Source organism: Schistocerca gregaria, chromosome 3, assembly GCF_023897955.1.
Source record: "Schistocerca gregaria isolate iqSchGreg1 chromosome 3, iqSchGreg1.2, whole genome shotgun sequence".
Taxonomy (NCBI): domain Eukaryota; kingdom Metazoa; phylum Arthropoda; class Insecta; order Orthoptera; family Acrididae; genus Schistocerca; species Schistocerca gregaria.
Window position 1 is genome coordinate 681178879 of NC_064922.1, and position 23061 is coordinate 681201939.

At 42.1% G+C, this 23061-nt stretch overlaps 1 protein-coding gene and 1 pseudogene across 1 annotated transcript in view; one reads left to right on the forward strand and one right to left on the reverse strand.

Moving 5' to 3' along the window:
- Positions 1–2826: 2826 nt before the first annotated feature.
- Positions 2827–3952, reverse strand: LOC126355553 (tubulin beta-1 chain-like; annotated as a pseudogene).
- Positions 3953–7071: 3119 nt separating this feature from the next.
- Positions 7072–23061, forward strand: part of LOC126356042 (dual oxidase maturation factor 2-like) — a 995426-nt gene continuing 979436 nt past the window's right edge. Inside the window, exon 1 of the mRNA XM_050006722.1 lies at positions 7072–7387. The gene's annotated coding sequence lies outside the window, so the exon portion shown is untranslated. The remainder of the gene's footprint in view (positions 7388–23061) is intronic.

Consider the following 23061-nt stretch of genomic DNA (forward strand, 5'->3'; position numbering starts at 1 on the left):
GTACTCACTGTTAACTTGTGTGCTGGTAATGAGTTTATATTACACGTCATGACTACTGATGATTTGCCCATACTTTGAATACAGCCACTAACCCACTCTTAAAGAAGAATGGTCATTGCACGATGGTGGTGTATTAAAGAGAGGTGCTTAACCCAGACCTTCTAAATATTCTAGAACTAATTATTCCTGAATATGTCACGACACTTCATCTGGAGGACTATAGCTCCTACAAGAGAAAATGTGAGGAACTTGTTACTTGATATTACGAGCACATGTTCGAGTGGCCCAAAACTAAATTTGTGTGTAAACTGCTTCTTTGACATTTATAGGAGATGTACAGTAGGATGTCGTAGTTTAAATTTTATTTACTGTTATTTATTTCCTACACAGCATTTATCATTGTTATATGATATTTCACACGGATTTAACTGGCTGCGCAAGTGTTCAAGACTGTTGTGCCCTGCTATAAACATTATAATGTGAATACACGATGCCAGGTTGATGGTGGTCCTCCTAATAAACTGCACTGAGATGGGTGTAAAAAGGAACGTATAAAAATTGTTTTCTCAATGTATCATTATATTTTCTTTCTTAAAAATAATAAGATGTGTAGTCATCGCAACTTAGTAAGTTGGTTGGGTCATGGTAACAGAGAATATATTTCTATTTAGGAATCTAACACCACGTCCACTAAGCCTTAGCGACTATGAGTATTGATCAACTTTTAACTCTCATTTGAATCCTGACTGTTGTTGGAGAAGGAAGTGGTGCAACAGAGTGTGTCTCATTTATATGCGAGAAGCACGGTATGGCTTGTCCATAAGCCAGAGCGTTAAGAAGCTCGTGAGGTTTTCACCTTGATGATCTGACCGACACAGCTACTGAAGCAGACCGCTCCTCAAGAGCGAATGTTGATCAATTAAGTTGCACAACGGAATTTAAACAGTGCGATAAATTATGATGCCCTGAGTACGGTGTGCTGCGGGGATCTCAATTAACTTTCATTTAATTCTGCCTATGGATATGGGTTTCATTAACTACGAACACCTTTTGACAATGTCCCTGCTGATAGCAATATACGAGCGTTTTGGCGCCTGCTGATCAGCCTGCTTGCAGAGTGGCAGTTGATCTGAGGAAGTCTGTAGAATGAGTCGAAGGCGGGATCGGTTTGCACAATAACGCACCGGAGTGTGGAAAGTAGACACGAACATTAATAACTATTGATTCACGTTAGTTTTGCTTAAAATGATGTAATGTATAGGGTATTATTTTATGGCCACAGTGCTGAATCAGAAGAGCAATGGCTAACTCGAGTGAAGGTGTGAAATCTCGTGAATGCTAATGTACTGTGAATGAACTTTTAGACGTAGTAGGGGTGTTTCTTATGAACTTGAAGTATAATAAATACGGCGTGTAGAACAAACGCTTCTGATTTGGAGACACCTCATGATTTTTTGTGTGTTACAAGGAGCACACAGCTATCGGTTTCTATTTCTTTTAAGGTAAGTGAAGCTTAAGACTCAAATGTCACTCTCCCAAAGTGTTGCAATGCAATTATCAAAAATTCTCGAAATAACTGACTTTGAGGTCGACAAGCAACGTGAATCTGTGCTTGAGTGCTCGTCCGACTCGTAAAGGAGCATCAAATTTTTAAACAAAGATTCTTGTTTTATGAGCTATCCCGTGAAGCGTAAAATACATAAAGATTATTTTTTTCAATTTGTAATGTTTACTAAACAATCTTGATTAGCAAATTTTTATAATCGATAACTAAGAGTTTATGATATGACTGAAAACTGGTGCCGGCCACTGTGGCCGAGCGGTTCTAGGCGCTTCAGTCCGGAACCGCGCTGCTGCTACGGTCGCAGGTTCGAATCCTGCCTCGGGCATGGATGTGTGTGATGTCCTTAGGTTAGTTAGGTTTACGTAGTTCTAAGTCTAGGGGACTGATGACCTCAGATGTTAAGTCCCACAGTGCTTAGAGCCATTTGAATTGAAAACTGGTATTTTGTGTACGACATGAATTAGAAGTAAGAAGAAGTGCATTTCTCGTAAAAGTGACAATTAAGTGTGTTACGTAGTTCACGTAAGATCAAATTCATATTTGAATGACATAGGTATTACAACTGAAAGAAAACAAAAACGACATAAATAGTGAACGGAACAAGGCCTTATTCGGCAGTTTGTAGTCTCGAGTGCTACTGACATTTTTCCGCCTTTGTGTTTGCTACGCTAAACAGAAATGCTCATAGAGCATATACCTTTGTTTAAAAAAGCTCCTCCATGTAGCAAATGAGCATTCTACCATAGAGATATACTCCTTGGGAAAAAAAAGAAAAAGTTCTTCCTCATTTTAGCCTACTAAAATAGTCGGGAATTTTCAAAGCCGATTTTTTTTAGACTTTTTGAGACTAGTGTCGAACTGCTTTTGGCAATGGATATTTGAGTTCTGAACTTCACATAGCATACATATAAAAAATTACAAAAATCTGAATGTTGTACGATCTCCTTGTTAGCTATGTGCATTGGTGAGAGAAAGAGTTGGATAGGTCGTATGTCACAATGCTTTAGAGACCTGATACCTGTACCGTGGGAGTAAAGTTATCTGCCAGTGCTGTCAGGATCCAGCGTCCAGTGCCAAACCAATGCTACACTAAACTAAGGAAGCCCATATTGAAGAACCGACATAAATCTAAAACAATCGTGTGGCTTTACAGTGTTTGTATAGTTTGCATTTGATGCTGTCGATTGCTGCCTAATAAAGCCGTCAGAAGATCAAAGTAAACCTCAAAATGACGAAATATCTCGTGGGTGAACGGCTTGATGTCAGTGCCCAACTGTCACGCGACGAAAAACAGCAGTAGACTGATGAGATATGCGCTTGAAGAACTCCTCAGAAGCAACAGAATTTCCAGTGAGTCAGCAGACATTTTGAGTTGGCGGGTTGGAAAGTCACACATTGCAGTTTTAACTTTACGTGGGATCTATTCGAAAAGTAACCGCTGTTCTTATTTTGAGATGAAGAGCATCTGTTCATCCACTACTTTCGTGGGCATTCTACCTCCGAAGATAGCATCAACTGTCAAGTACCTATTAGTTGTGTAAGCTCTGAAACATTGAGGGCTCTATATTTTTGGCTGCCACGAGCCGCCAATGAGGCACACTCAGCTATGGAAAAATACAGACATAGGAAAGGAACAAGGTTCCCTACTAATTAGGTAAATCAGCATTCAACTGTTCTGGTAACCTCCGACAAGTCGTTACACCGGGCATCGTATGTTCGAAAGCAGATATACAGAGCTTAGTTTGTTAATGCAGTGTATTTCATCAGAATTTTCCACTTGATGACGCAATGACAATGTAACGCTGTATGGTTACTCAGCTGTGGCGGAAACGTTTGGCGAAGGCTGAACTGAATAGGTATTCACAGTAATATCCAGGTGTTCTTCACGAATTTTTGAAATGATCACTGTGGCTGTGCCTGAACCGGTGCCACCAAACAAGGAATGTTTAAGCTGAAAATCTTGTGGGCTGTTTCAGTTTTCTACCTCTTTCCGTAATACATCGATTATGGTGTATACAAGTTAAGCGCCCTCCGCGTATGGGAATTTCTCCCAATTATTTCCACCTGCATTTTGTTCGAAAACCAAATTGTCTTACCGAAAAAGCAGGCCAAAGGTACCTGAATGTAGTGAAACCAGTTTTCCTGGCCCCAAGTCTGCCAAAACCACGTGAGTGATTATTTCACACCAGATGCGAGGCGGTAGTAAATATCACCTCGTTCCAGCTGGAAAACTGAATCGCCTTGTTAGGAACCTGCGGATCAATATTTTTTCCAGTTGAAATCATTACGACTATGCTTATTTGTCATAAACTCAGTTTTCAGTCACAAAGCAGTTGAGCAGTTGCTCCTTCGGAACTAACCTGTTTGATTTGCATGTGACGGTCGCATTGCTACTATGCTGTTGAGTGGTTTCATTTGAGAGTTAGAATCAGTAATCTTCAAAAACTAAGAATTTCACTTATTCCATAACTTCAACTTCAAGCTGGTAGCCGTAGTGCTACATAAAAATCCACCTTGTATGTAATTGAAAGTCCTCCAGATCAAACACAGTTATTATTCAGTTTAAAGTAAATTCAAGTTCTTTTGTGGAACATTAAATTCATTTGCTCCTTAAGAGCACGCGACCAAATCTTCGTATCTATAGTTCGCACCGCCTATAGGCTTCGGTCCGACGGAGACGAGTGAGGTCAATGTGGGATATGTAGGAACTGAACTGATATCCATACCCTTACAGTAAGCAACTCAGGTTGTCTCCTAAATCGTTTAAATACATTAAGAACAGCAGAGCGCCTCTAATGTACCTTCAGGAGCCGCAGATATAACTTTAGTTTCGTTAAACAGCTTCCCATGGATTACTACGGACTGCGACCTTTCCGACAGGAAATGAAGAATCCAGTCGCAGAGCTGAGGCGATACTCTATAAGTACGCAATTTGATTAGAAGCTGCATGTGAAGAACGATGTGAAAAGCCTTCTGGAAATCTAGAAATATGGAATCGACTTGACACCCTGTGTGAAGGGCCTGTTTTGTTTTAAAGGAACAATTTTTTTTGGTATCTGTGCTGGTGCCAGTAGATCGTTTACTTAGAGGAATTTCATAATGTTAGAACACAGTATAGTTTCTAAAATTTTGCTACAAGTGAATGTGATTATATAAGTCCGTAATCATCGGATTACTTTTCTTTCTTCTGGGTTGGTGTGATCTGTGCAACTCTCCGTTCTTTAGGTATGATCTTTGATCAAGCGAATGGCTGCATATGACTGCGGAAAACAGAACTACGTCATCAGCATACCCTGAAAGGAACCTAGCCGGTTCACTATCTTGACTGGATTACTTTCCTTTATTGACTTAAACTGCTTCACTACACCGAGCATATCTTCATCCAAACTACTCATGTTCGCAGTTGTTAATGTTTCGTATTCTGGAATATTAACTACATCTTCTTTGCTGAAAGGATTTCGGAAAACAATGCTTAGTAACTTAGCTTTAATGATGTTGTCGTTGGTAACATTGCCATCGCTATCATGCAGTGACCGCATTCATTGTTTTTCAAAAGAAAACACTGTGAGTTATTAGCTGTAAATTATTTTCATCTGTTTGCTGCTGGTCAGTTTCGACGTATTGTCAATATCAAGCAAGTAGGCTGTACAGTTGAAATTATTCAATGGCAAAAAGCAGTAAAATTTTACCGCCTAAGACAGACAATGTTTCATTTTGAAAAATGTGTCGAGGCTGTGGAACAGAGCACAGACAAAATATCAAGGTATTTTTGCGCCTTGTCACTCGTCTGATCCGAATGTCTTTGAACTTTCTGCCCGATTTCGAGACTGAGTCTCGTTATGAGAACTGTTAAAAGTATCTCGAGATTTTGCGTTCTTTGAAAGGTGGGATTTTTTTTCGTTGCTCCCAAGTTGTCCTGAACTGTTTTGAGTACCACAGGGAATCTTTTCCGTCTCTTTAATTTACTTATTATAAAACTTTAATTACTGTCAAAACTAATCCTTTGAGCACGAAATGTAATCGCAAAGTGCCAATACTGTACCACAACACCTATGCAATTTACCGGAAAGATGTCAAAATTTGTGCTAGCTCGGGACTCAAGCCTGAATTTTCCAACTGTCGTGAGCAGTCGCTGTAACGACTTAGGCTACGTGAGCATGCTACCAGGACTGACCGAAATCTGTATCGGTGTCTGCTTCCAACAGGTATGTGATTCAGTCTTAAGGAGACACTTATTTTATTTTTCTCATTCGGTTGCCTTGGCTTTGGCATGAAAGACATTAGCGCAGTGTCCACTTTTGGCAGTGTCTGATGCAATGTTTCTTCGGAAATGCATGCATGTCTGAAGGAACAGATGCTGCTGATGATCAATAGCTGTAGTAAATCATGAAATGTAATTTAAAATTTCAAATATGGTACCACAACAGTTATACAATTTACCTGAAAGATATGAAAATTTGTATCGGGCCAGGAATCGATGCTGGATTCCCATTTTTCACGAGCGGCCACCTTAACAACTTCGATTTCCTGAGAATGGTTGCAGGACGAACCCAAATCCCCATTTCTCCCTGTGTCTGCTTCCCACAGTGCTCACATAATTTTGTGGTTCCCGTGTAGGGAGAGATTTATTTTATTTTTCTCGTCAGATTACCATGGCTCTGACATGAAGTAGATTCTAGTTTACAGGACTATAAAGTACAAACACTGAACTTACGTATTGCATGCCATAGCCAAGTCAACCTGACGAGAAAAATAAAATATGTGACGCTATGTGGGAGTCACATAACTGTGCGAGCATTGTAGGAAGCATTCACTGGGATTTATGGAGATTTGGAACGGTCCTGGGAGCACGCTTGGATAACCCAAGTGGTTAAAATGAGCGCTTGCGTCAAGCGCGAAATCCAGCGAGTCTTCCAGCACAAATTTTATACCCTTTCAGTAAACTGTATAGGTGGTTTAGTACCATATTAGCAATTTGCGAAAAAATTAGTGATTTAGTATGGTTGTCGATCTTCAGCAGTGTCTGTTTCTTCGAATATACATATGTGGGTAAAAGAAACATTCCATCCAACTATACAGACACTGTAAAATATAGGCAGTGCACTAATTTAGTTCTTTGAATTTGTTATACATTTGGTGGGCGCCTACAAAATAGTACACGAGGAATGACTGTCTCGTAGGTAAGGTGTCAAGGGATAGTTTATAGATTTTTCGTTTACTACAATTCATTGTCATTTTTGAGACTACTTTATCCTCCGAATGTTACCAGAAAAATCTGGGAATTGTTATTGGCAGAAATATAAATCATTTTACTAAAATGTTTTTGGGAGGGATGTCATGACCCTCCTGTTGGATCTATGGCTGACGCCATTGGGCACTGACCGCCCCATGTAACACGGTTACGAGGTCGAACGGCAGTGTCGTTGCGTCTGCTTCCGAGAGCGCGGGGAGGGAGGAAGAGAGTAGCTTCTCCGAAAGGGGGGGGGGGGCGGGGAGGGGCGCTTTCCGCTGCGGCCGGCGCAACTTTCACTGTGGGCGGCGCGGGGCGGCGATGTTCCGGCTCGCGGCGGCCTTCAGTCGTCCGCGCGACTCTGCGCGAACAGCACAGCCGCTGGTGCCGGTGCAGTGAGGTGCGCAGTGATCCTGGCCGCGTGGTGCGTCGACCCGCGCGACACCGCTCGCCGCCCCCGCATCGCTCGCTTGACCTCGACACCGAGGCCGCCGCCGCCGCCGCCTCCGCCACCCCCGCCCCCGGCCCGGGGCCTGCCCCGCCTGGGACGCAGCCGACATGACAAGGAAGAAACTCGGCCAGCACCCGCTAAGGTGAGCCAGTTGGAGCGCACCACCTCTGCTACCCCCTCCCCACCACGGAGTGCGACAGGCGAGAGGTGTGCGTAGTCGTTGCACTCGCATGTCAGTACCACGCAATATGCCGTCGACGCGCCTGTCCTTCTCAGCCAACTGCCACTTGCTTTGATCCAATGCTACCATTTTGTCTACGTGAGGTGGAGGCTATTCTATTTTTTGAATAATAATGTCTCATATTTCTAAACGAGATAAACTATATAATAACACTATAATATTTCGACAATATCCTTGTTCTTTCAAGAACGTCGCAGCTGTACAAAATTCTGCGTCACCTTTTAAATCCCCGGCCGCTACTACAGCCAACGTACTGTGCTACGGTAACATTCAAAAGTTCGATCATTGGATTATGGCAGTGCTCTTAGAAAACTAGAAAGAGAGAAAAAACTCGAGAGAGCCGTACATTGAATCGTTTCATCTGTCGAAGCTATCGATCAGTCCTACAATCATTTTATTTTAATGATGGGACTGGTCGGTAGCATTCAGTCACTTCATTCGCGCTTCACGCAATTCGACAACACCTTTCGAGAGGCAATGCTATCGTCGTCACCAGGTTGCCACCACTCTATCTGTATGGTTAAATCAGTAAATATGCGGGGCTCATAAAACAGCGACACATTCTACAATGGGTCCTCGTCTCGCGCTAAAATCGCATAGTTTTATACTTGTCAGTCCCAGCATACGCAGCGACCTCGTAACAGACACACAGCTGATGGAGAGGACACGATCTGATGCGTGGTCACGGCGTTTGATGCTACTGACGAGCACCGATCTCAAATGTGTGTGTGTGTGTGTGTTTTTTTTTAACCACCGACAAACCTTCTGCTCAGAAACATTTATATATGTGTGCATCCAGTATTAAAATTTGTAACGAAGAATATCTTAGTAGTTCAGAAGCAAAGAAACTTTTTTTGTGTTGCATTACTTTTATGCCCCTGAAATTCTATACAGTCTTGTGTTGCATTACTTTTATGACCCTGAAATTCTATACAGTCTTGCCGATGTAGATTGTAATCTAATCCCGACTGATGTTATACTAAAAAAAAAAAAAGTCGACGATGTTTCCCTGTTATTGACAGGAATTCAAGAATTTCAGGAATTTTTTAATTTCAAGATTTAAATCGGAGAACTTTGTAACAAAAGAATAACTTTCGTGATATAATTGCAAATGAACGATATTCGATTTTTTTTCATTTACTTGTACTGTGATGCCTTGCTTCTTGCCAAATTTCATAAGAATACGTCAACGGCAAGTACCTTATAAGCTTTAATGAGTCTTTTTCCTAGTATCAAAGTATGTAACATAAATGGCTGTATCTTTTGATTGCATTGACTTTACTACATCGCCAAGGAACTATAGACGTTATTATGTGACGTAAATTTCAACATGATACGTTTATCCGGGTTTTCAACAGTCGGACACAAAGACAAACGGACAAAAAGATGATCCTATAGCGGTTTTGAAGTTTTTCTGGCACCCGCCAACTGTCATAATAGTTTCTAATAGAACCTCGTGAAAGAGATGATTATGGAGCCGGCAGTATTGTCGCAGTCTTGTCATGATTTGCAGTATAGAAGTTGATGCTGACAAAGAATCTGCTAACAACCATTTAATACATTTTCTACAACGACAAAGCTAAACGTGTATTCTGTCGTAGTACTGTGTTTCGTCAGCGATCAAGCAAAGAAAACAGCAGAGCACCGCCATTGCGCACTACTGCTGGTACTACGTTCCACGTTCCACGTAATGCCGTCATAAAAATTGCGCAGCCGCCCGCATCCACAACTGTCCGCCGGTGACATAGCACCCACAGGACGACACCTATTATGATTCATACAAACAAATATCAGTGCCATCTAAAAGAGAAAGGTGCGACCTGAGATACGGTTCTTTGTATGGTATGCTTGAAGTATTTATGGATCACTGTTCGAGCTGAAGAACGTCCTATCGATGTTATTCAAGTTGGCTATTTGAGTAATACCAGGTAGTTATCTTGCTCGCTGAACTATTTCACACCTCTCCGATACGCCCTTCTTCCTGTTTACCGTGTCTAAAAGGATTGTAAAAGCAATGCACATGTAGAGAATGACTGTCGCAGAACGCGTCAGGAAGTAAGTGGAAATGTCACCAACTACTTCAATTTTCTGTTCTTAAATGAGACGTGTTATTTTGCACCCGTATGTTTTATCACTATTTCGATAGCTTGAAGACGCGCATGTAATTCGATAGATGCAGCTTGAATATTTTAAGAATACATCTATAAAAGTACCCAAAGAAATTCAACTTTGAGTGTTGAAAAATTTGAAAATATTAAATATAAAACTGAAATTAAATAAGTTCTGCATTTTGTGCCTATCACTTATTCTCTTCCACCGTTGATTTACGCGTGTAAAAAGTATTCAATCGAAAAAAAAAAGATTTTGCGTTTTACTAGCCCCAGTTCATGAGATCAGCCTCAAGATACAAGCTCTCAGGTTGACTCAAATCGTTGCAAAATGTACTATCATGCGAAAAACCCACCTTCGGATACAGCTGGAAGCTATACATAACTCGGAAGAATTTGATAACTTATTTTTTGCGGCAGTAATGGTATTAGTTCTCCCGATGTAATTGAAACGTACATCCGCATTTATTGTATTAAATATAATCTAAATTATTTAAACCTTCGTTTTCTTTTCCGTATTGATATTTCTACGTATTTTGAGGGCATGCCCTGAATTTAGGCTCAGAAGTATTCACAAGTATAAGCTTTCCAAGATATGTGGCTTTCAAAGATATCTGATTTAGGAACTGGCTTAAAATTAAAGACTTATTTTTAGATAAGATATAATTTTGCACACCTTTTATCGAATCTGATTATCAGAAAGATGTTAAAATGGTACATGTTGGGTAACATTCTCAGTTTGACGTCAGTGGCAGTGTATAGTAATTCAGTACTCATAGTTAAGTCCAAATTGCACGTAAAAGTTATGTGGATTGTAATCAGTTTCGTTATACCATCTACCGGCAAGCAAAATACATAATTAAAAACTGGTGGTACAAATATCTCTTTGCAGGTGACCAAGTACTATACAGTGGCAGGCAAATACTGAGTGTATCTACTCAGTTGGAATAAGATTGTTGGTCTGGTTGTCTGATATACTTCAACTAGTTTCCTGGAGATGACTTAACGAAAGCAGTTACGACTTAAATAAATTTTACCTGCTATTTCGATGGCAAAGAGTATCAAAATATTAAAACAGTCTCTTATGGTTTCCAGTTTTTAAAAGGTCAATGTTCTTTGTGTCCTTGAAACGTATTGACTTCATGTGACCTCACAAAGCGCTACCATATTGTTGTTAAAGCGTTCTAACACGATCTTCACCCCTTAAATTCGAAAATGAATTTTATTCTCAGCGAAGTGTCCGCTGATTTGAAACTTCCTGGCAGATAAAGTGTGTGTCAAACCGGGAACCATTCCCTAGACTGTGGATAACGCACTTACAGTCCGTATCCTTCTTTCCAGGAGAGCTACTCCCACAAGGTATATAGGAGTAATTCTGTGAAGTTTGCAAAGTGCGAGAAGTGAAGTTGAGAGTACGAGGGTGGGGGTAGAGGGTTGGAAGGGGGAGGGGGGGAGGGAGAAGTGTCGTGAGTCCTCCTTCGGTAGCTCAGGTCATAGAGTTCTTGCCCACAAAAGGCAGAGATCCGAGGTTCGAACCCCAACTCTGGCAAACTGCTTTAATCTGTCAGGAACGACGTTGTCGGTTGGAGAACGATCAATTAATTAATTCAATGTAAAGGAAGGTTCTCATATGAAGTTTTTTATTGCCTGGATCGCGTGTATGTACGCTGAACTACTGGTTTCGACAGGACTAAGCTGCCATCTTTATATCTACCTGTTGTACTTGGTTCTGAAGTTGGCAACTTAGTAATCCAGTATATGTACACGCGATCAAGGCAATAGAAAACTTCATATCAGAAGCATTCTTGACATTATTAAAGGTGCTGGAAGACAGTCTTTGAGACTACTAAGTACCAACTAGTTAGTAATTACAAAAGACGGATTTCAAATATCTTTAATGACTGTAAAGCAAACACGGTTCACGCAAATTAAAAAAAAAATAGTATTTTATGAGAAGATAGGAGAGTTTATGAGTTTCGCAGAAGAAATTAATTAGCGGAGCGTTCAAGGAGAAGAACATCATCAAAGTAGATTAGTAAAAGTTGAGGGAACAAGGGGGGGGGGGGGGGGGAGGGGGGAGGGGTTGGAGGGGAAGGGGATTGATACATGATTCTGGAGAATAGTGAAATAGCGCTGAAGAAGGATGGATTGGTAATGTAGGTAACAATATTAAGTTCTTTTGTGCTCATACTACTTTGTCAGATTATGAAAGTTTATTACAGAATGTAACCGACAATAATCCTGACAATCCTCTTTCGTGCTAGAGAGCAAGCGTTTCACTGTGGCGACCTTTTAAGTGAGATGCGGACCCAGAAGTGGTACACGGGAGGTACCGGGACCGGCCCTCTATAGCTGGATTAGAGTGTGTCAGGACAGTTCCCCGGAGTACGTGTCAGAATAGGGTCGGAGGTGAGGTCCAGCCAGCTAGCTTGCAGCCGTGCCAGCCGGAGGAAGAAAGGAGAGCGTGCCCCCACTCTGGGCTCCAGCTGTCAGTAGCGGCTGCGCTGGTATTTATTTACTCCGGCTAACCTCTCCGAACTGGGTCAAGTTTCGTTGGGCGTTGCAGTACGGCACGTCAGGAGTCGGCAACGGGGCGAACGAGGTCCGCCTGCAACTCTCGCGGCCGCGCCGTCGCCGGCTGCAGTGCGTTTCGCTGCACTCACTGAGGCGCCGTGTTTCCACGGAGCCAGTTGAGGAGCTAAAATCGAGGCCAAAACAACCGCGTGTTGCGAGTGACGCCCAGTATGCCGCTACTCTGATGCGAGCTCTATTCTAGCAGCTGACATTCACGCGTCCTGCCTTAGTGGACTGCATCTGTTATTCTCGCTTGGCCGCAAATGGCAACCTTAGCGCTAACCTGGGTCGTTTACAGAGTCTAAGAGTCCGTAGATATGAAACGCTGCTAATTCTGGACCAATAGAGGTGGCTCTGTGGTCATCACATTGGGGTCATGTGAGGGAGGACGACGATTCAAATTCCCGCACGACATTTCAGCTTTAGGTTTGTCGCGATTTCCTTAAATAGGTTAAGGCAAATGCTCGGATAGATCCTTTAAAAGGGCGAGTCGACTTCCTTCCTGAACCTCCTCCAATACGAGCTGGTGTTCTGTCTCTAATGCTCATATCGTTGACGGGACATTACACCATAATCTTCCTCCGTCATCTACATATACATACATACATACTCCTGATCAACCGTACGGTGTACAGTAAGAGTATTTTGTACCACGGCTGGTCATTTCCTTTGCTGTTCCACTTGCAAATGGAATGAGGGAAAAACGACCATCTATTTTGTATGCTTCTGTACGAGCCCTGATTTCTCCTACATGATGTGTTTTCGCATTTACGGATACGAATAACCATGAGCTGTTAAAGGAATGACGACTGAAAATTTGTGCTGGAATTGTTCATGCCATCTCCTAATGCTCTGTGCTGTAGGAGGATTCACACCTTACCTAGTACGAAAGTCACGCTGAACAGTTGTTACTGACCCACACTGCACAAAACATAGAACACAAAACGCTTTCTATTATCCCTACACCATTTTTAGTGGAGCTGAAGTGAGCGCACACTGCTGCTACCTAGCGGGAACCATGTAAATTCGATGGTTTGCTCTTTCCAACAGTATGTTGTTCACGCACATATCTCAAATAATAAAACAGTTGCGATTTTTTTCAAATCGAATGATTCTTTTTGTCACACCCTGCACATAACGTACGAGTGTAGGTTGTTGAAACATGGTACACGGCGTATGGAAGTGTGGGTGTGGCTGTAAGTCGTGCTCGGCTAGCCTAATAGTAAGGCGACCGCTCGCAATAAGCCGACAATCCGGGCTGGCCGGGGTGGCCACAGTGGCCGAGTGGTTCTAGGCGCTTCAGCCCGGAACCGCGCGGCTGATACGGTCGCAGGTTCGAATCCTGCCTCGGGAATGGATGTGTGTGATGCCCTTAGGTTAGTTAGGTTTAAGTAGTTCTAAGTTCTAGGGGACTGATGACAGATGTTAAGGCCCATAGTGCTCAGAGCCATTTGAACCGGCAATCCGAGCTCGACTCCCGGTCTGGCATAAATTTTCACTGCCCTCATTCCATTGTACAGCTGATGGTTATCTACATTTGCAACTGCCAATGAATGCATGTCCTAAAGAACTTTGCAGTACTTCTGAACAACACAAGCGCTGCAATATGGTATTGATTTATCTTATCTTGTCTTTGCGGACTGTACGTGAGATGTTTATTGGAGTTGTAGAATCGTTCTGCAGTCTCTCGTAAATTCTGGTTTTCTAAACTTCCTTTTTCCTCCATGAATTCCCATTTGAGTTCGTGGAGCATTTTCATAATGTTCACTTGTTGATCGAATCCACCGGTAAAAAAACTAGCAGCACGCCTCTGAACTGATGTCTGCCTTTAATCCAGTTTGGAGGTGAAGCAAAACACCCGAGCAGTACTCAAACAGGGATCCCACAAGTGTTCTGTACGCGATCTCCTTTATCGATGATACACGCATTCCTAGAATTCTCTTAATAAACCAATGCAAATCATTCGCTTCCAATACAACCTACCTTACTTGTTCGTTCCGTTTCAAATTCTTCTAGAACTTTAATAGACATGACCGTATCATGTATAAGAATGAACATGACAGGATTATTTGTCTTACTTATTTCCAATAACTTATATGTTTCCACATTTAGAGCAAGGTGTCATCCACCACACCAAATCAAAAGTGTTTCCAAGCCCTCCTGTATCCTCCCACAGTCACTCGAAGACGGCACCTTCCCGCACACTACAGCGTCATCAGCAGATTGCTGCTTATACTGTCTGTCACATCGTTTACGTACATGGATCACTGGAGCAGTCTTACTAATACAGCTTCTTGGGATACCCCTGACGCAATTCACCTCCGTGAAGAACATTCGCCGTCGAGGACACCGTACTGGTATATACCACTTAAGAAGTTTTCGAGCTACTTGCATACATGACAACCTATTCCGTATGCTCGAACCTTAGTTAACAGTCTGGAGCGGGGCGCCGCGTCAAACTCTTTCCGGAAACCTAGGAATATGGAATGTGCCTGTTTCCCTTCACCTATGGTTAGCAGGACGCCGTGCGAGAAAAGGGCGAGCTGAGTTACACACGAGTCTTCCTTTCTAAAGCCACGCCGATCTGTGGGCAGAAGCTTTTCTCTCTTAAATAAATTTATTACATTGAACCTAGAATATTTTCAAGAATTCTGCAGAAAATCAACATTAAGGCTATTTCTAATTTTGCGGGTCCATTCATTAGCCTATGTTTAAAAAAATTGTGACTGCATCCAAAGCTGTCGCTTTATTTGTTTTCAACTCTTTCAGTTGCTTTTCAACGCCAGGGTGCTAATTTCTGTGTACTCCATACGGGTGTTAGTGCGACGTTCAATCAGTGGTGTATCGGTATAATCCACCTGCGTGGATGATTTTTTAAACAAGAATTTTAGATCTTCGGTTTCATCTTGCTATCTTCTATCGTTAAACCTGAATAATCGACGATGGCCTGAGTTCAAGCCTTCGACGTGCTTACGTATTTTAGGTACAGTTAGAATTCTCGGAAAAATCTTTCATTAACTTATGACTGTTAAGTTGCTGTATGCTCAAAATTTTTGTGTTCTGCTTTGAACCGAGAGTGCAACAATCTCAGTTTTCTCACCATTTTCCGAATTTTGATATTAAACCACGGTAGATCCTTTTTCCCTTCAATCCACTTGCTCGCCACACACCTCTCCATAGCGCGATTTACTTGAAACTTCATCCGTAATTCCTCTGTGTACATCACTATTCATCGTCGAAGCAGGAAGCTAACAGTATCTTTTCTGTTCTTTCAAGGGTAAAAGTCACCTAGCCTTCTTCGTGGACTTCCTTCTTTCATCTCTAACGTTGATAACTTAGAAATATCACCACTGTACGTCACAATCGGGTGGAGAGACCATAAAATTTATTTTGTTGCTTCTCTAGTGCTACCAATGGAGGGCATCAGTTGTTAAATATTTTATTATGAAGTGTAAAGGATATTCTCTTACTGTTTGGTTTTTGCTCAACCAAGTTTGTTTTCCATTTGTTTGCTAGCGACTTTGAAGCAACTACCGCTTCATCTTTAAGTACTCTAGCATGATGACCGATGCGATACGCCACCGTAAGTATAATAGCTTTATGTTGTCCAGCTGTGGAATGAACAAATAGTGAATCAAGTCTCTGAATGGGACGCTAGAGGCTGTCTAGAGCCCGTTACAAATTTCTGCCTCAAGTTAAGGCCGATGTTCATTACTGGTAGATTTCTTTCGGTCAGGTGTGCCCTATTTGCCTTAACTAGTCTGCTTCCAAGGAAGCAGAATTCCTTATCATTGTCTACTTCGTGGTCACCAGTTTTGATGTTAAGTTTGTCGCTAATCTGATTTTTGCTACTTATCTTTATTTTCGTCTTTTTTCGGTTTACTCTTTATCTATTACCTGTACTCATTGGTGTGTTCATTCGATTCAGTGGATTCTGCAATTCTTCCTCATTTTTCACTGAGTACAGTAATATCATCTGCGAATCTTATCACTGACATCCTGTCACCCTGAATTTTAATCCTGCTCTTGATCTCTTCTTTTATTTCCGTTATTGCTTCTCCGATGTATGGAACGAACTGCAGGAGCGTAACAGCTGCATCTCTGCCATACACCACTTCTAATCCGAGCACTTCGGTCATAGTCTTCCATTCATATTTTCCTTTATGGTTCTTGTACATACTACATAATACCCGTCTTTCCTTATAACTTACACCTATATATTGCACCATTTCGCACTGTCAAACGTAATCCAATGAAAATGTCTTAATTTTCCTAAATCTTGCTTCCATTATCAAACACAACGTCGCAACTGCCTATCTGGTGCCTTCACGAAATATTGAATGGTGAGTAGTTAACAGCCGTGTATGGTTCGTTGAGAACCCACAAACTACAGTTCTGATAATCCACAAAGACAAATTCAGTGCGAACTTCTAGGCGGACATAATAACGGATTGCCTAATAGGTCCGAACTTCCCTCGTCTTCTCTTAATCGTACAAGAGTGTACTGCATCTCAGAGATAAATGGTCTACGTTGTTGGACGATATACAACTTGATGTTCGAACATGTATTTGGTTACAACAAAGTGGAGTCGCTACTTACTTTGCATATCTTGTTCTTGGCTACCTCTTTCACCTCTTCTAGAGCTACTACATTCTTTTCGGGCGGTATATGAAATGTGCTGAGTGCGAGAGATCTGCCGAGCCTGAAGAGCATACTTTGCAAAGAATTATTCCTACCACTGACAGTGTTCTAACAGCACATTAGTTCTGTGAACGGACTTCTTGAAACTTTGTGCGACAACATAATTCCTACACAGAAGCTGAGAGATGATACTTTTAATAACTGTTTCAAATGAAGCATTTGGGGCTGATTCTGCAGATACAGTAAATTATGACAAAATCGTTTAGTTGCTCAAACAAGTATATTTGGCCTTGTTTCTCCTTGAGACCTAAATCTTCATCACTGAAATTCCTTTACCTCAAGATACCGATTTATAAGGTGTGATCAAAAAGTTTCCGTTTAAAGCCGTTGTTGCAAGGTACATGCAACGTAGTGCGTCTCCGCTGCGGGTAAACGGCGACATGTAGACAAGGGACGCGTGTGGCTTGCGGTAAATGTGGAAACGTGAACTATAGCAACGTTTTAACCAAATGCTTCCAAACAGGAGCAACGTGCTGTTATTCTGTTCTTGGCTAACGAAGGACAAACACCGGTAGACATCCATCGGATAAAGAAGAATGCCCATAGGGCAGTATGTTTGTCCGAAACCGCTGTTGTGAAATGATGCGCCAAGGTCCGTTCTGATTGCTGCTGCTTCATGATAACGGACGTCACCATGTCGCAAATGTCGTAACGCAGAAGTGACCCCAACCTAAGTGGGAGAGACTTGAGCACCAGCGCTATGGTCCTAATCTCTTCGCATGCGATTATTACGCCTACAGCCCCTTAAAAATGCCTTGCAGGGTCGACAATTCCTGTCGGACGAGAATGTGCAGAAGACAGTTACCGACTTCTTAACGCAGCGGGACACCGTATTGTACCAAACTGTTATCTTGAACACGGTGCGTTGATGGGATGAGTGACTCCTTCCTCACGCGATTTTGCTTAATGACTTTAGATTGCAATATCTTGAACGGAAGCTTTCTGGTCGCCCTTTATATTACGACTTAAGTTTTTCTGTCAAGTATCATCCTGTGTCGTAAGCACACAGCACAGACCTCCCCCATGGACACATGGGCACCGTAACTGGCTACGGCCACGGAAGTCCTGAACTCAATTTCCTTTAATAACTTTAAACATTCGTGCAGTTCAGAGGATGACGTACGGGGCTTTTGAGCAAGTGGTTCAAGAGCAACAACTCTGAAGTACGTTCCACTTGCTTGCTGTCGTCCAAATCTTCACCATGTAATGTCAACCACAATATTTTCTTCTTTCAATCGTGTTGTACTTTGGACGATTGAGCTTGTAAATTTCATCGAACTGAAATAGTCTTAAACATTTCCGACGTTGACATTCGACGAAGGAGAAGCAACACCACTTGCAAGATAATTACGTGTAAAGAGTGTAGATGCACGATGAAGCGAAGAATGTGCAAAAATATATCTCAAATACGATAGCATGAAGGACTTTTGTCAAGCTGGTTTAGAAATGAGCTTGATAGTCATGATTTAAAATCGTGTTACGTGTTTTTATTTCACAAACAGTATATTTTGCCATCATCGCTAAATGAGAGTTTATAGAATCCCATCATACATTTTCAACAGATAACAATTGGTAAAGGTAATTAAAAAAGATAAAGACACCAGAAGAAAGTTCTGACGTGGAGGTTGATAACAGAAATAATACTGACGACAAATCAAGACACGATGATTAGGATTTATCAACATGGAAAAAGCGTCAGACGATGTAAAATGGTGCAAGATGTTCAAAATTCTCAGGAAATTTAATGTAAGCTATAGAGAAAGATGGGTAAAATACAGTATGTACAGGGAGCAAAGGAACAATAAGACTGGAAGACCAATAACGAAGTGCTCGGACTAAAGAGGTTGTTAGCCAGGGGTGTAGTCTTTCGGCCCTACTGTTCAATCTATACACTGAAGAAGCAATGATGGAAATAAAAGAAAGGTGCAAGAGTGGAATTAAAATTCAAGCTGAAAGGATATCAATGCTAAGATTCGCTGATGACATTGATATCCGGAGTGAAATTGAAGAAGAATTACGTTTTATGTTGAACGGAATGAACAGTCTATTGAGCACAGAATATGGTTGACAGTAAATTGACGAATGACGAAAGTAAAGAGAATCAGTGAAGTAGGAACAGCTAGGAACATAACATCAGGATTGGTAGTCATGTAGTAGCTGAAGTTAAGGAAGTGTGGTACCTAAGCAGCAAAATAACACCTGACCGTCTGAGCAAGGAGGACCTTAAAAGCAAACTAGCACTGGTAAAAATGCTATTCTTGGCCAAGGGGAGGCTACTAATGTCAAACACGGGACTTAATTTAAGGACGAGTTTTCTGAGAATAAACGGTTGGAGTGCACCAGCTTAAGTAGTGAAACATGGACTGTTGGAAAACCGGAGCAGGAGACAATCGAAGCATTTGAGATATGGTGCTACAGAAGAATGATGAAAATTAGGTGGACCTGCAAGGTAAGGAATAAGGTTATCCATAGAATCGACGAGGAAGGGAATATATGGAAAAGACTGCCAAGAAAAGGGATAGGATTATAGGACATATGTTAAAAGACATCAGGGAATGATGCTAGAGGAAGCCGTAAAGACATTTGAATTCATCCAATAAATAACTGAGGACGTAGGTTGAAAGTGCTGTTCCGAAATGAACAGTTTGGCATGGGATAGGAATTCGTGGTGAGCACAGGGTGACTGAGCTTTTTTTGGAGGATCCAGGTAAAAGATATCCGAAAACTGAAACCACAGATGAAAACTTCGAGCAAGTGAACGTTGTAGAGTTGGAAAAGTAGCGATTTAAGGTGTACAAAATAACTGGCATCGCGGGAATAAGAGGAGGAAGTATAGAGCATATTTTACCTGAAGTACGAATACTAAGAAAGCATTATGCAATTTGAGTATCGTACTCGTTAAGTTCAGACTGCAGATAAATACGAAATTCTCAGTGACGTGAGTCGAAAATGAAATATAATTACTCTGTAACGAGCCACCAGAGCTCACGAGTCTCAGAATGGTTTCAGAAAATATCCCTGAACAACAACAGAAATTTTGTCGCTGGAGTCCTGGTTCTCCCTGTACAGTTGGAGAGCGCGCGTGAGCGGACACTGGTTTGCACGAAAGTAGCTAGGGAAACTGTCGTCGGGCAGACCTGCTTTTTCAATTAGCAGCGCTAGATAGAGCTGGCTGTCCAGACAGCCGCGAGCGGTAGAGAGGCGAGAGGAGCGGGCAGCCGCAGTTTGTAAGCAGACGGCGGCCGGACCGCAGAAGGCCGGGCGGTGACGCCACAGGCGCTGCTGGCAGGGTCCGCGGCTTGTCTAGCGCGAGGCCGCCCAACGGCGGACACGGTTTCACTCTCAAAAGCGACGAGGGCTCTGTGCTAACCAGTAGCCGTTCCAAGTCCGCCGCTAGACATCGGTACGCAGACGACAGCATGCGCTACCTGATGTGTTCCAAAATGCCGCCAGAAAAACGGGATTCTTCCAGGACTCATGCCTCGAGCTCTATTTCTAATAGAAAGGCAAGGTCACCTGTTTTAGATATCCCTTGGGCTAGGGACTATTTATGTACCCAAAAGTAGGATAGGCTCACTGCATCTATCCTAGAGTTCAGGGTCAAAATTTGAATATTGCACAGTTCTTCCAGATCAGGCAAATGGGCAAATTGGTTGGTTCTTATCTGCTTTACATGTGGGATACGGTGCGCCTTAAGGGGCACATGGAGGCACCATATAATTTATGGACGATTCCATAGAAAACCTGAACAACATAATTTTTGGGTACCAAAACCGAGCCGCGGATACCAAGAGTGCTATGGACAGCAAATGGCTGAAACTTGCGCAGCATATCCTTAAGATCCTGGTCTCGAACAACCCTGAAAATTTTCTTGATATCTTTAACTGTTTTTGAGGTAGAGAGGTTCAAAGTCATACCACTTGCACACACAAAAGACGCACGTAAAATCTGATGTGGGGAAAAACCTTAGCTTATAAAATGACACAACACAAAAAAAAAAGCTCGAAAGTGTCTCCGTCTACGTCAGAAGACTTCTGGGAACCTCATCTTTTTGTAGTACTGAAGCAAATGCAACATTTTTTTTGCACCTAAAATATGGTCTGAGTTGTAAAAGCATATAATTCTGCGTTATTTCAATTTCACATAAGTAAATTATCAAAATTACGTTGACCCTTAAAGTTCTTTTTATATGAATGCCATGTCGTGTTGTAGCAGGAAAAGAACAGAACCAACGGAAAAATGATCCTGTCGGTGCACAAAGTAGGTGAATATGCTCGTGTGTTTTAAAAGACTCTGACTGAAAAGACGGGAACCACCAGCTTCATTGTAACTTCCTAAGCACCTTTAAAAAATTTTCCCAAAATTTTTCATTTGAGAACATATCGCGTTTTTTATGTGGGGAAAGAAGAAGACAGTGGCAGTGACAAAGGGACAGAAAAGTAATAAATACTGGAAGACATAGACAGTGGCTGTGTTACTGAATGAGTGAAGGCGGTGGTAGGAAGAGAGAAACACAGTGGCCTTGGAACATAGTCGACAGTGATAGTACTGAGCTAGGAAAAGAGTAAAGGAGGCACTGATAGTGGGAGAGGAATACAAAGAAGGGGAAAATGGAAGTGGGTGAGAGTCAGTGGTAGTAAGAGACACATTCTATGACAATGGCAACGAGCAAGAGCAGTAAGAGACAGCACCAGTAGGAAAGAATGAAGGGGACGGTAGCAATAAAAGGAAGCAAGAGGGAGACAGTGACACTGAGAGGAGACAGTATTAATAGGAGAGAACGAAGGAGACTGTGGCTGTGTGACGAGGGACAGTGTCAGAGAGACACAAAGAGATAAAGACAATGAATTGGGCTGTATGAGTGATTGAGAATATGCGAGTAGGAGTGGATAGTTATGAGTGATCTACAGTGAGTGTGAGCCAGTTACTGTTAGGGTAGCTTACGGAGTGAGAGGTGAGCTGGGTGTTAAAAACTGAATGTTAAAAAGAGCGCGATTATGAAGCGAAAATTTTGGGAAAATTTGTAAAGGTGCTGAGGAAGGCAGATGAGGCAGTTGGTATCCCACTTTTCAGATTCCTTTAATAAACCCGAGCGTATTAAACTTTTTTGCGTTCCGATTGGAGCGTTTTTGAACTGGTTTGTAGTCGCAATCTAGAATAGTTAAATTGATCCAGACACTGCTGCAATTTAGTTACTAAATTATTTCTGAAAATCATGGTTTGGTTTGTTTGGGGGAGGAGACCAGACAGCGAGGTCATCGGTCTCATCGGATTAGCGAAGGGTTGCGAAGGAAGTCGGCCGTGCCCTTTCAAAGGAACCATCCCGGCATTTGCCTGGAGCGATTTAGGGAAATCACGGAAAACCTAAATCAGGACGGCTGGACGCGGGATTGAACCGTCGTCCTCCCGAACGCAAGTCCAGTATGTTAGCCACTGCGCCACCTCGCTCGGTGAAATTCATGATTTGGCACAATACCTGTATATTACTTTAAAATTACCAGTTTCAGTCACCAATTAAAAGGCTTGGGTCCAGTCATGATCATTTGCATCCAGATCAACGTTATAAATTGATATCAAAACGATACGAGGTGTAAGCTATAATTGTTTACTACGTCCCACACTGGTGCAGGGGAGGTCCAGACGAACAAGTTAATATATCAGATTTGCGGTCTATCAAGCCGACAAGTAGTCTCAAATTATCCCACAGAAGCAGCTAAGTTACAGCACATGCGCGCCGCGTGAGATTTGCAACATAATCTCCCTTTCTCATGCCATCGGCTTAATCGGCTACTTCCTTAACACTATTAATTTAAACTTTCCCGCGACGGTAATGAAAGAAAATAGACTTTTGGTAACTTTATGCAGAAACTAACTACATACTCGATCCAAACCTAACGTTTCGAGCACGGTAGTTTCGTAGTAAGAAGGCCAGACAAACAAAACAATTTAAGTGTTAAATTCCTGCTGTTAAAATTTACAGTATTTTGAGGAAAACTTTACACAAACGTCAACTATACATTTCGTAAGTGCAACAACAATATGTTTTTAAAATTCGAGGACGATTTTAGCCAAAATTTGGGCTGCAGCGCAATTTGAGGCCGTCTCCCGGTTTGGTAGACCACAGGTTCTTGTATCAATTTACTCGTCCCGACGTCACCTATATCACTGTAGGAAGCTGTAAACAGTTATCG